Below are 13,747 nucleotides of genomic sequence, written 5' to 3'. Positions count from 1 at the left end.
CTCTACTGCTTAGAATAGTGCTTGACACTTGCAGTATAATACATTCCCTGCCCACAACAATCAAAATGCCATCTGCTTCAAGAGAGCCATTTTTCACCCTCATTCATTGCATGCACTGCGCATTCAGCATGAAGTCTCTCTTTAGTATTTTTAAGTAACAATTCCACTGCACTGACAAGACATTCCTTGGACCATGGAAGCACATCTCTAGATGGAGTAGAAACTCAGCAATTTGTGTAACAAATGAAATTGAGAGGTGCTTGCTTCAATCATCTTCCTTCCGGTAGAGCCTACTGGCTACCTAAGGTGTTAATTTTCTGAAAGGATGCAAATATAATTCGTTCTAACCCGCCGGTTTTTGTGGCTTTCACTTAAATGGAAATTTGTCATACAAGGGATCATTTCCTTAGTTACTACTGGCAACCCTGTGAATAAGGTTTAGAGATGAAGGTTCCTTCTCTGGAAGCTTAAAACCAATTGAAACAAGCTATGCTTTCGGGAGCCATAGAAATAATGTACGAGCTCAATCTTGCCTCCCCAATCAAGTTGTGCTATGAGGTTACTCTGCTGGGAGAGAAATATGCCAGAAGCCAGACAACATTGTGGCGGGTCACTGTTCAATCCCAGACCATTACATGGGCAAGGGAGATGACGATGCCAGTTTAGAAAAAGGATGCTGGGGTTGGAAAAGCAGTTTCATTTATAATCAGTCTGTGCAGTCACACACACACACACATACTTCCTAAGATATTAATGGGAAAACTATGTAGTACTTTGGGTCTGATTTTTTTGTGTTTTTTTTAATTTTGTCTTTTTTTAATATCTGAAGGTGAAGCCTAGCACAGGACAGTCAGGAAACATTCATTCTAGCCCTGGTCCTAACTCTTGTCTGCTAGGTGATTTGGGACAGCCAGTTAATGTTCTCTGAGCCTCACTTTCCTCAAGGGTTAAATGGAGAGAAAATACCTGTTTTTCTTCCTTTTGAGACTGTGTTCCATTTGGGTAAGGGACAGCATCCCATCTGATTATCCAGCACAGTAGGAAGCACTTAATACCATTATTATTAACAGGCAAGGTGTTTGAAAAATCTGGAAAGATTCTGAGGTGATTGTACCTGCTGCTTGGAAGCCAGAGCCCTACCAAAAAAGAGGCGTTGGTGAAATAGAGGTTGTTGATTAATATTTTGGTCTGATACGGTGGGATTTACCTTTGGGCTGATGGGTACTGTTTTACACACTTGTTGTCAGCAGGACGTACTTTAATTCCAAATGACCATAACTACAGTAATCACTTTAACTTTTAGTACAGTGTGAAAAGTCATACAATGATAGGCAAGAGAAATAAAATGAGAAATGTGAGGAAAAATACAGGAAATTAATTGATAGCAATGAGCAATAATACAAATTTCATGCTTAAAGCATCATCACCATTATATCCCTCAGGAAAACAAGTATACACAACCTAGGAATTCAGTCAAAAAATAGGTCACACAAACTCTATAGCTGAAAATCTCAGCACAATAGGAACTCATTAGAAAAGGGTACTGATCATTCAGATTCAGTTCAGGTGAAAGTATCAAAACCATCACGCGTGCACGCTCTCTCTCCTACTGCTTTGTGACAAAGTAATAATAATTACAGCCCCACTCTTATACCCTAAAAGTTGCTGAAATTGCTTTAAGTGGAACAATTACTTCTCAGCTTTGCTAATTAACATTACATTCAAAGAGAATGTCTTTGGTCAAAAGGAGAGTGCTTTCATCATAAGTAGGTGCTCAATAAATACCATTTAATTGATTGATCTTGCATTTTCACTTAGTCCCAAAGTACCTATTTCAGTTAGTTCATCATGCATTTGTAAACATTCTAACAATGCTCATAGTCTCTGATCTCATTAAACTACAAGATTCTGAAAAGGTGCTGGAATTTTGGTAATCTAACATGGGTCTGGGATGGGGATTAAAGGGAGGTTAGGTGAGGAGGGAAGTTGGGGGAGGGCAGAGGATGAAGTGAGAGTCATAAAGGAAGAACAAATAGTTGGAGGCAAAGGGGAGATGCAGGCACCTGAGTTGGAAGTAAGGATTTGCAAATAACAAGACTACACAGCCCAATTCAGGACATCAGGTCACTTAACCTTTCAGTCAGGTAGATGGTCTTGCAGGAAAAATGATTAAGGCATGGTGCTTTTTGATAAGTTTTGTGGCCAAGTACGGACTGAAGTCCCAAGCCTCAGCCCGAGCAATTAGTGTAAAATAAGCACTAACTGGAAAAAATCTAAACCACTGGCTTTATGGGCCAACACCCATAGGAAGACATCGTGATCTGCCAACAGCATCCCCCTTACTTCTGTTACAGCCACTTTGTGATTACAAATATCCTTAGGAGCATCAGAAAGGGAGATAGATTCTGAAGGTCCACTGGGCTTTCACTGGTCTGGGCCCAGTGAACTTGCTCCTGAAAAACCTGCTAGAGTATTAAGTCATATCCTGGGATAGGCATAGAAGACCTGCATTTACATAGGCTAAAGTGGAGTGTAGTCAATTATGCAAATGAATCACCCCCCAAAAAAATCTCTGCTTCTGAAGAAGAATGAAATGGGACTTTATTAATCCAGGCTGACAGTGCACAGAGATCAATTTTACTGGTAATTGCTTTCTTTTTTGTTTCATTTCACCTGCAGAGGCAACCTGAAATGCTGAATTTTTTCACCAGTAAATAGGACTAGGTAATTCCACTTCAAAAGACATCCCCATCTCCTGTACTGAGGAAAACAGAATGGGTGTTTGCCAAGCTTCCAAACTATTCCATCAAGTTATGGTCTATGACTTGTTTATTTGACCATTCTAGTGAATGGAGCAACAATGGCTATAAAATAAAGGATTTATCAGTGATGCACTTGTCCAAGTAACATGTATTATTCCAACGATGCTTTTGTATAACGGATCACCAAAGCACAAAGTTGGTTCATAACCAACTGCAGAAACTGTCACCTTTTGGAATAGATTTGAAGTAGAAAAAAAACAAGGACAGGAGAAAGAGATCGTTTTGGCTTCAAGCACAAAAGAGAGAGCTTTTCAACTCCGTGGCTAGCAATTACACTAAGGGCAGAGAGGGGACAAGGGTATAAATAAATGGTTGCTCCTTTTTCTCTCAAAGTTAAAAATAAAGTTAAAATAATCGTAATCTCAAACTCACCATGTCATCCCCAGTCATATGATGCCGAATTGCACATTCCAAGCACTTAGTACAGGCTCTGCACTCAGTAAGCGCTCAATAAATATGACTGAATGAATGATCACCAGTTTCCTTACACTAGATCCACTAGACACTAGGGATTCAAACATAAATAGCATCGTAAATGATAGTTGCAGTAGTCTAAAGCTCTGCTCCTTAAACCGTAATGACCTATTGCTATTAGATTTTTCATCCTTATATTTGTCCTTATATGTCCACTGCTAACCCTCCTCCCTCCAGACTTAATCTTAGATTGTGAACTCTGAGGACCAAGGATCTTCAGCTGTGTGACTTTGGGCAAGTCACTTCACTTTTCTGGGTCTCAGTTCCCTCATCTATAAAATGGGGATTAAGACTGTGAGCACCTCATGGGACAACTTGATCACCGGGCATCTACCCCAGCACTTAGAACAGTGCTTGGCACATAGTAAGCACTTAAATACCATTATTATTATTACAGCTCATCCACGTATTTTTTCCCAGTGCTTAGTTCATTGTTTTACTCACAGTAGGTGCTTGGTACAATTAGTACCACCCTTTCTCTGGGAAATAGCCAAATAAACTTTGTATCCATAAATAACTTATAGGGCCTACAGTAGCTTCCTCAAGAAAACCTACTGAGAGAAGGTTTCTGACCACTGTTTTTCTAGGTATTGTAATCTACAACCCTGAAAGAGCCTGAATTTTAGGCTGTGAGCCCCAGATAGGTCAGGAAGTGTGTCCAATCTGATTATTTTGTATCTACCTCACGCTTAGCAAAATGCCTGGCAGATAGTAAACACTTAACATGCCTCGGTACTTATTAGGGCATGCCATTATTCAATGATAATAATTGTGGTATTTATTAAACACTAAGTGCCATGAACTGGGGATAGATACAATACAATCATATCAGCACAAGCTTGTTTCCCTCTCCTGCAGGAAGAACAATTCTCCTGCAAGAAGGAAAACAAGTATGCAGTCTCCAACTTAGAGTTGAAAAACTGAGCCACAGAGAAGTTAAGTGTCTTGTCCAAGGTCACAGAGCAGTCAAGTGGCTGAGGTGGGATTAGAACCCGTGTCTACTGTCTCCTAGTTGTGTGATCTTTCAGTTAGAGCACGCTGCTTTTCAGTTTGGCCTCATATAGACTACTCCTGGTGGAGATTGTAAAATTCATGGGTTAGCAGAATTTCACAATTCTCCTCCAGTCACAAAAATGTTTCAAGGCATAAATCAAGAGTTTCACTGAAAAAGGGCTATGAGTGTACCTAGCAGTGGCGAACTAGCCTCAGGGACAGGGAACTAACAGCCTTGGTAAAGTTAGCTGAATTTATGAAGCCACTGTTGACATACTCTTTAACACATGAAATAGAGATTTTTTTTTTAGAACTTGTAGTAATGCTATTTAGATTATCACCATAAATTAAAGATCTTATATAACAAAGTCCTGATTAAAACAGGTTTAGTTTAGCAATGTATTAACTATAAAACATCATGAAAGATCAACACTATATGTAAAAAAAACAAATTAATGATTCTATAAGTGCTAAACACTTGGATCATTTGACTTGAGTTTTTACTGATGCTTTTTCAAGTAAATACCATTTGCTCATGTCTAAATGGAAATTTCTACTGGAAATTCAATTGAGAACAATACCAGACTAAACTTGTTATAGGCAGGCAAAGTGTCTACCACTTCTGTTATATATATATATATATATCTTTATGGTACTTGTTAAGCATTTACTATGTGCCAGGCACTCTACTAAGATCAACTAAATGCAAGATAATCAGGTTGGATACAGTCCATATCCTATGTGGGGCTCACAGTCTTAATCCCCATTTTATAGGTGAGAGCATTGAGGCCCAGAAAAATAAAAGTGACTTGCCCAAGGTAACCCAGCAGACAAGAGACAGAGCTGGGATTATACCCAGGTCCTTCTGACTCCTAAGCCTGTGCTCTATCCACTAGGCTTGCTGTTCTCTCCCAAGTGCTTAGTACTGTGCTTTGCACATAGTAACCACTCAGTACGATTGATTGATGCTACATCATTTTGTAGACATCTGCTTCCTCCTAGCTGGTCTTCCTGCTCAAGTTAACTCAACAAGTGAGAAGTTACAGAATAGTTTGAGCAATTTCCACTTCTGAATATTTCTTGATTGAACACTGAGCACTCAGTATGAGTTAAGTTCTGCTGAAAATGGATAATAATGATCATTGCCCTCTGGGCACTGACCTTATAAAATGAAATGGAATAGTCAAAAGGCATGGTCTCTGGGAGCAAAGGGAAGTGAAGAACTGAGGCAATTATATGGATGATTTTCTCCCCAGATGTCTTTAACCTGAGCCATTTAAAAAGTTTGAAGTCAATATACATAATTGAATGACACATACTATGGTTTTTACTTTGTTACTGGAGTAAAGAAAGAAAAGGAAAAAAAGGAGAGGAAGGGGGGGAGGAAAAAAGGAGAGGAAGGGGGGAGGAAAAAAGGAGAGGAAGGGGGGGAGGAAAAAAGGAGAGGAAGAGGGGGAGGAAAAAAGGAGAGGAAGGGGGGGAGGAAAAAAGGAGAGGAAGGGGGGGACGAAAAAAGGAGAGGAAGGGGGGGACGAAAAAAGGAGAGGAAGGGGGGGACGAAAAAAGGAGAGGAAGGGGGGGACGAAAAAAGGAGAGGAAGGGGGGGACGAAAAAAGGAGAGGAAGGGGGAGACAAAAGGAGAGAAGAAAGGAGTGTGGTTATGTTCAGTTTAATTTGTTCTGTCAATGTTTAGACTTCTCTGCTGCTATAAAAATCAATCAGTAGTATTTATCAAGGCCTTGGTGTGTTCAGAGCACTGTAGTAAGTGCTTGGGAGAGCAGAGTAGAAGGAAAAACCTTGTTCTCTGCTCTCAAAGAGTTTACAGTCAAATGGAAAAAGTCAGACATTATTTGAGTATTGGGAGCTAGAGAAAACACACAGATGTAACTGGTAATAGCAATAGAATAGCAAAAATGAATAAGTGGTGTCAGTAAATCACTGTATAGGTACTAAGTGCATAATATGACCAAAATAGGTGGAAATTAATCAGAGAAGGCAATTTGGAGAAGGTGGGTTTTTAGGAGGCTTTTGAAGATGGGGAGGATGGTGATCAGGCAAATTTGAAAGAGGAGTTCCTGGAGGAAAGGCATGAGCAAGAGTGAAGTGCCTACAAAATCAAGAGAGAGACACTGAGAAAGAGAGAGGAGAGGAGGGAGAGAGAGGAGAGAGAGCAAGAGAAAGAGAGAGGAGAGTGAAAGAGGAGAGAGAGCAAGAGAGAGGAGAAAGTGTGAGAGAGGAAAGAGAAAAAGAGGAGACAGAGAGAGAGGGAGAGGAGAGGAGAGAGGGGTCAGAAAGACAAAGAGAGAGGAGAGAGGAGAGAAAAAGAGAGGAGAAAGATGAGAGAAGAGATGAGAGAGAAAAAGAGCACAGTAGAAAGTGAGAGAATTGAATTCAAGAAGAGTGACAAAGCTATTCATGGAAAATGAGAAGAATGGGCCTGTAGAATTTAAAAAAAAAAAAAAAACCTAAGCAAGGCTTAATTACTACAACCTAATTTCATACTGAAAAGTTTGAAAAATTCTTGGAAGCACAGAAAAGCAATTATTTCTTCCTCTGATGATTGGGTCATATGTAATTTGCTGGAAGTAATAACCTATATTTTCAGAGCTGGATTCTAATCAAAATATGAATTAGCTCTCTTAAATCTGTGGAACAATATGCTCCCGGCTTTTCTGTAGCACAGTATACAGCATGTGTGGTGTTCATCTTTGCAATAAACCATCCTTCATAGATTTTAAACCCTGTAATAAAAGAAGAAATGAAAGTAGCTTTTATTTTTCCCTCCCAATGGCTACCCTTTCCCACATTCCCTATTCTAAAGTTTTCTTAGTACAGCATACACAGTTCTCTGCATTAAATGCTCAATAAATACCATTGATTGATTGATTTCATTAAATTAAATATCCTCTATGGTAGGATAGAACTGGAAAAATGAACCACAGAGCTTTAGCATAGTGGGGCTATTTGGGATGAGACTTCATAAATGGGTATAATTCAAACCTGGGATTGTGGCTCATTCTTAATAGCTCACTTAACTGGAAACTTTTGTCACCTAGTTGTCATATGGGTTCTTTTTTTTTTTTTTTTTTTTTTTTTTTTTATAATTTTTGCCTCTTTACCCAGGGTCCCAAGAAAACAGGAGGGAGTGATCCCCAGAGTCTGCAAACAGCTCTGCTGCTCCAAGCTGTGGTTCTAGTGAGCTGAAAACAGCCTTCCTCCTTTCCTTTCCCCTACTCTGCCTCTTAAGCAATGATATTTATTAAGTGCTTACAGTGTGTAAAGCCCTGTAATAAGTACTTGAGAGAGAATAAGAGAGTTAGTAGACACTATCCCCGGCCACAAGGGCTTTACAGTCTAGGAAGACGCCTACAGTTTAGGCTCATTATCGTTCTTTCCCCTCAACAACTCTTTTTAAAAAATAGCATTTAAGTCCTTACTATACTAAGACTGTACTAAGTGCTGACAGACATGTAAATAGGTTGGACACAGTCCATGTTAGTCAATCATATTTATTGAGCACTTACTTTGTGCAGAGCACTGTACTAAGTGCTTGGGAGAATACAGTTCTACAACAGACATTTCATGCCCACAATGAACTTACAGTCAGGAGGGGCAGACATTAATGTAAATTACAGATGTGTAGATTCATTCACCCCACACATCCAATCCGTCACCAATGCCTACCAGTCTCACCTTCACAACATCTCCAAGATCCACTCTTTCCTCTCCATCCAAATCGCTATCATGTTAGCCCATTCATTCATCCTATCCCATCTAGATTACTGCATCAGTCTCTTTTCTTACCTCCTAACCCTATGTCTCTCCCCACTTCAGTCTATACTTCACTCTACTGCCCAGATTATTTTTGTGTAGAAATGTTCTGGGCATGTCACCCTCAGGACATGTTCCAAAAAAAATCTCCAGTGGTTACCTATCAACCTCTGCAGCTAGCAAAAATTCCTCACTATTGGCTTCAAAGCTCTCCATCACCTTGCCCCCTCCTATCTCACCTCCCTTCTTTCCTTCAACATCCCAGCCCACACACTCTGCTCCTCTGTTGCTAACCCTCTCACTGTGCCTCATTCTCACCTGTCCTGCCGTCAACCCCTGGCCCATGTCCTAATTCTGGCCTGGAATGCCCTCCCTCCTCATATCTGCCAAACAACCACATTTCCCCCCCTTAAGCCCTATTGAAGGCTCACCCTCTCCAAGAAACCTTCCCAGACTAAGCCCCCCTTTTCCTCAGCTCCTGGTCCCTTTCCTGTTGCCCTGACTTGCTTCCTTTGCTCTACCAATCCTCCCCACCCCAGAGCATTTATGTACATATCTATAATTCTATTTATATTATTGCCTGTTTACTTGTTTTGGTGTGCATAACACCTATAATTCTATTTATATTGACGCCTCTTTACTTGTTTTGATGTCTGTCTCCCCCCTTCTAGACTGTAAGCCTGGTGAAGGCAGGGATTGTCCCTCTTTTTTGATGAATTGTACTGTCCAAACATTTAATACAGTGCTTGGTACACAGTAGGAGCTCAATAAATATGATTTAATGAAGGAATAAGTTCTGTGGGCTGGGAAAGAGGATGAATAAAGGAAGCAATTCAGGCTGACACATTGGAGTGGGAGAAGAGAAAAGGAGGGCTTAGTCAGGGAACGCCTCTTGGAGATGTGCCTTCAATTAAGTTTTCAAATGGGGTGGGGCAAGGGAAGGTGGGAGGGGAGAAGAGTCCCACATGGGGCTCACAGTCTTAATTCCCATTTTACAGATGAGATCACTGAGGCACAGAGAAGTGAAGACTTCTGTCACACAGTAAACAAGTGGCAAAGCTGATATTAGAACTCAGCTCCTTCTGACTCCCATGCCGTATTCTATCCACTAGACTATGCTTCCTTCTTCATGTGCTCCCCTTCAGCCCACACCCTCTACCTCTTCTCTCATCCCCCTTGGACTCTGAGCTGCAAGTGAAACAGGAGCTCTCTTGGATCTGACTATACTGTTATCTAAGACAGTGCTTGGCACATATTAAGTGCTTTTTGGGGGGTTTTTTGTTAGGTGGGGGGTGGGGAGGGGGCCCAACTGTCTCTATCCCCCTACAGCTCAAGAGATCCTGAGCCTCTCAGTATTGAATACAGAAGGAGAAAGATGAGGAGGTTTTTCTAGTGTCAAAATTACTCCCTGGTTGGACGCTGAGCACCTCTGGATTGACTTTTTCATATCTCCTGGTACCATTTAATAGCTCACATTGTCAGAACCGCACAGCAACTTTAAGAGCAGTATTCTTGATTATTTACTTAGCAATTACCACGTGCAGAGCACTGTACTAAGTCCTTGAGAGAGTTCCCCATAACAGAGTTGGTAGCCTTGTTTCACAAGGGGCTTACCTGATCCACATGCATGGAGGGAATGAACACCTATCCTGAGCTTTGGGGTCTAAGCCCCACTCCAATTCAGAGCACACCCCCACTCCTCTCCACAACCCCAACAGTCTTAACATCACAGTCAAAAACTTGGAGGCCAACAGCAGCCTTAGAATAGTGCTCAGCACATACTAAGTGTTCAACAGAGCCATGATTAAATGAGCGCAAATTGATTCTTAGATGATCAGTATCTTGTCCATTTATATATATGCAAAAAAATGCAGACCTTTCTTAAAACTTCCTTCTCCCCAGAGGACAATCTCTGCTCCTTGCCTCTCACTCCTTTTTCGTTCCGAGACATAAACTTGTTTTCCTTAGGAACAGAAAAATTTGCTGTGTTGGAAATTTTAAGGATTTATCCAATTTTTTGGCAATTGACAATTTACCCAACTTTGTGTCTCTGATGCCCAAATGAATTCATGCACTCCTCCCGCCCCGGACACACACACACTTGAAAACACATCTCAAATATCTCCCACCCTATCTCCTGTGCTAAAGGTGGGCCAATCTACCCTTGCTCTGCCCTAAACCCTTGCCACAAAAGCAGGTGTCATCGCTGTAATTGCAGGGAGGGTCCGTCTTAAGAAAATATGTCTGGGTAATGAAGCCTAAGAAATGTACTTAATAGGGTGCATACGATATGTACTTAAGAGCTGGATAAATGAACCCTAGAGCTTTCACAGATTGAATTAGACTCCCCCATTAGATTATAAACGTCACGAGAGGCAACATGGAAAGCAGCATAGCCTAATGGATAGCACACAGGTCTGGGAATCAGAAGGACTTGGGTTCTGATCCCAGCTCTGCCACTTGTCTGTTGTGTGACCATGGGCAAGTCATTTACTTTCTCTGTGCCTCAATAAGGACATCTGTAAAATAAGGATTAAGACTGTAAACCCAATTTAGGATACAGACTGTGTCCAACCTTATTAGCGTGTATCTACTCCAGCGTTTAGTACAGTGCCTTGCACATAACAAGCACTTAAATACCATAAAAAAGGCAAGGAGTCTTCTGTTCTTACGCTACTTTCCCGAGGCCCAAGTAGAGTGCTTTACTCATGGTAGGAATTCAATAAATACTACTGAGTGAATGGAAAAAAAGCCATGTACTGATATGCTCATGATTTTATTATTTAAACTTTTCATTCAAAATAGTGATAAATTTTCATGCTGGGAAGGAAACAAGTGAAGACTTTCCATCAACAGTGACAACTAATTTTCTTTTCTATATTAAGGCTGCTCCAAATAATGAAGGAAAAACATGATCCCTACTTACATTCTGAGCATGATTCTACCAGTAAACGACACCTCCAATATTGTTTAATCCTTCTGGCTACCATTTAGCAACTAGCACTGTGTTAGACAAGGAGTCAGACAGGGGAATCTCTTTGCACATAGCAATTTACTTGAATTTGAAGTGCAGTATCACATCTGTGGGTACATTGTCTCATTAAAAATGGAAGGACAAAACAAAATGATGGGATTTATTCTTTTTTAGAATACCCCCAGAAGGTCAAGGTACCTATTTTTCTCCATCATTCCTCATTAGTCCAGTGCTAATGGAAAAGGTAAGGCATCCACCATGTTGATGGTCAGGCGAGTCTGTTGGGTTCTAATTTGCAGCCCACATTTTTAGCCACTTTAGCTAGCAACCCTGAATGTCAAGTGCCACTTCCCTCTTTCTCCATGTGCCTAAAAAAAAACAACCACTCCATTCTTGGGAAGACAATGTGAACCAATTATCCAGAACAATGGCCTTATTTACTCAGAGCCTACTCTTCATGGGTGGATGCTCCCCGAGTAAAATAAAACTGGATTAGAAATTGGGGATATCAACACAACTGCCAGAAAAAAATCCCTCAAATGTATTTCCCCTTCTCTTTCCTTTATCTTTTCATTCTCTTACTTCCCACCCTGCAGAAGATGCTTTATATAGGTTTTCAGAACAAGAGCAACAACAAAGAAATGTAAACAGTGCACAGTTTTTGATAAAATGTGCAGATCTACTCTTTAGAATTACACCCAACTAGCAAATTACATAGAGAGGTTTGTTTCTGGGAACTATTCATTGTTATTTCTTGACTACTTAATCTTATTAACACTTATTAAGTGCTTGAGTGACCACCGGCAAAATTTAGAAGACATGATCCCTGTCCTCAAGGAGTTAACACATATCTGACTATAGTCATGCAAAAACCAGTGGGTCAGTCAAACTGCATTTCAACGAGAACATTTCGAATCAATCAATGGAACTTACTGAGTTCCTACTTTGTGCAGGGCACCGTATTAAGCACTTGGGAGAGCACAATATAGTTGGTAGACAAGATGCCTCCCCTAAAGAAGCTTAAAGTCTAGAACCTTAATCAGCAAGTGCATAGCTTTATAAATCCTGCTTGCTTTCTGGAGCAATTTGTAATCCACTTCAATTTAAATGCATTTTAATGGCATATATTTTTAGCCAGCTCAAGGGCTCTCCTTTTGTCCATTTATGAATTAAAGTTAATCCTATTGAAAGACATCTGCTATGCCTAGAGAGAGTAATATAGCAAATTCCCCTTTGAACTGAATGCACACTAATGGTCACATTTAACCTTTATAGCTAATCCCAGTATGGAAGATTAAAAGTTTATTAGTTCCTATAGTAATATTAATAGTTTTAATAGGAATGCTGCTATAAAGTATATCAATAGTAATACTATGCAAAATGGTCTTTAGAAGTACACAACCTTCCCTAAAATCTAAAGATCTGAAAAAATATTCATCATTCCTACCATAATACAAAAAGCTTGCTAAATAATGAATCAATTTAAAAGAAAACAAATTAAGTCTTTCAGGAGCTTTTATTCAAATCACATTATTCCTCATTAAGCAAAAAAAGTTAACTAGGTCATTGGTAACTGCTGAATTGTGGAAAAAGCCAATTTTCTGGTTAGAAATCAAACTACTTTAATAGTTATAGCCTTTGCCTTATTAAAAATGTAACTTTTAAGTAGCTCTGTAATTTGATGGGTAAAACAACTCAGAACCTGAAATATGGGTCTCTGTTCAGATGCAGTGAAGTGTTTTGTTGTTGTTGTTATTGTTGGAGGGTTTTTTTAGGTCAGCTGAAGTGGCCATAATGCCAGCTGCTCTGCCCAAAGCAATGGGGAGGAAGGGGGATGTGGAGGCAGGGGCAATCTCAAAAATTTTCTCCCCAGCAACAGCAATACCTATTAGATGGACATCTCAGTGGCCAGCCTGCCAGGCACTTGCCATGGTGCACTCCCTCATCCCTCCTAATTTGCTTCTAGTGCCCAGGAGATAGGATGCAGGTTAGGGTATGTCCTTCCCCCCCCCACCACCACCTCAGTGTTGGTGCCAAGGAGAGAGTTTGGAGTAGCATAGCCAGGTGGTTGTATATGGGAGAGACAGGGAAAATGAAGGAGCAAGGTCTGTGCTGCAGGCTGGGAGAATGAAGGAGAGAAGGGCAGTTCTGACCAAAGAAGTACTCCGATCTGGACCCTGCAGGTTTCCTAATAGTAATAATAACGATGCTATTGGTTAAGTCACCTCTCAGGCTCACACCTGGAGAGTTTCCAACACTCTACCAGTCTCGACCACGAGAGGGAGAGTCAAGCAGAAACCTACCCATTCCATTCCTAGCTTGGACAGTGGCTAGCAAGTGGAAGGCAATCGGCTACAAGTGAAAACTCACCTGTGTTGGGCAGCAGCGGCATGGGAGATAGTCAAGGGCAGAGACTCAGGTTTAATGTTGGTATTTGTTAAGCGCTTACTATATGCCGAGCACTGTTCTAAGCGCTGGGGTAGACACAGGGGAATCAGGTTGTCCCACGTGGGGCTCACAGTCTTAATCCCCATTTTACAGATGAGGTAACTGAGGCACAGAGAAGTTAAGTGACTTGCCCAAAGTCACACAGCTGACAAGTGGCCGAGCTGGGATTCGAACCCATGAACTCTGACTCCAAAGCCCGTGCTCTTTCCACTGAGCCATGCTGCTTCTCTAAGGTTTATTGCACAGGAGGAGGCAATGGTAAACA

General features: G+C 40.8%; 1 non-coding gene across 1 annotated transcript; it reads left to right on the top strand.

The window, feature by feature from the left end:
* The first annotated feature begins 13,256 nt into the window (after positions 1 to 13,256).
* LOC114817625 lies at positions 13,257 to 13,394 on the top strand. The gene has a single exon (XR_003765487.1). It is a non-coding gene; the product is annotated as a small nucleolar RNA SNORA7 (small nucleolar RNA).
* Positions 13,395 to 13,747: the final 353 nt, after the last annotated feature.

The sequence above is a fragment of the Ornithorhynchus anatinus genome, chromosome 16 (assembly GCF_004115215.2).
Source record: "Ornithorhynchus anatinus isolate Pmale09 chromosome 16, mOrnAna1.pri.v4, whole genome shotgun sequence".
NCBI classification, from domain to species: Eukaryota; Metazoa; Chordata; class Mammalia; order Monotremata; family Ornithorhynchidae; genus Ornithorhynchus; species Ornithorhynchus anatinus.
Note: the sequence above shows the minus strand (reverse complement) of the source record. Positions and strands in the feature narration are given on the sequence as shown.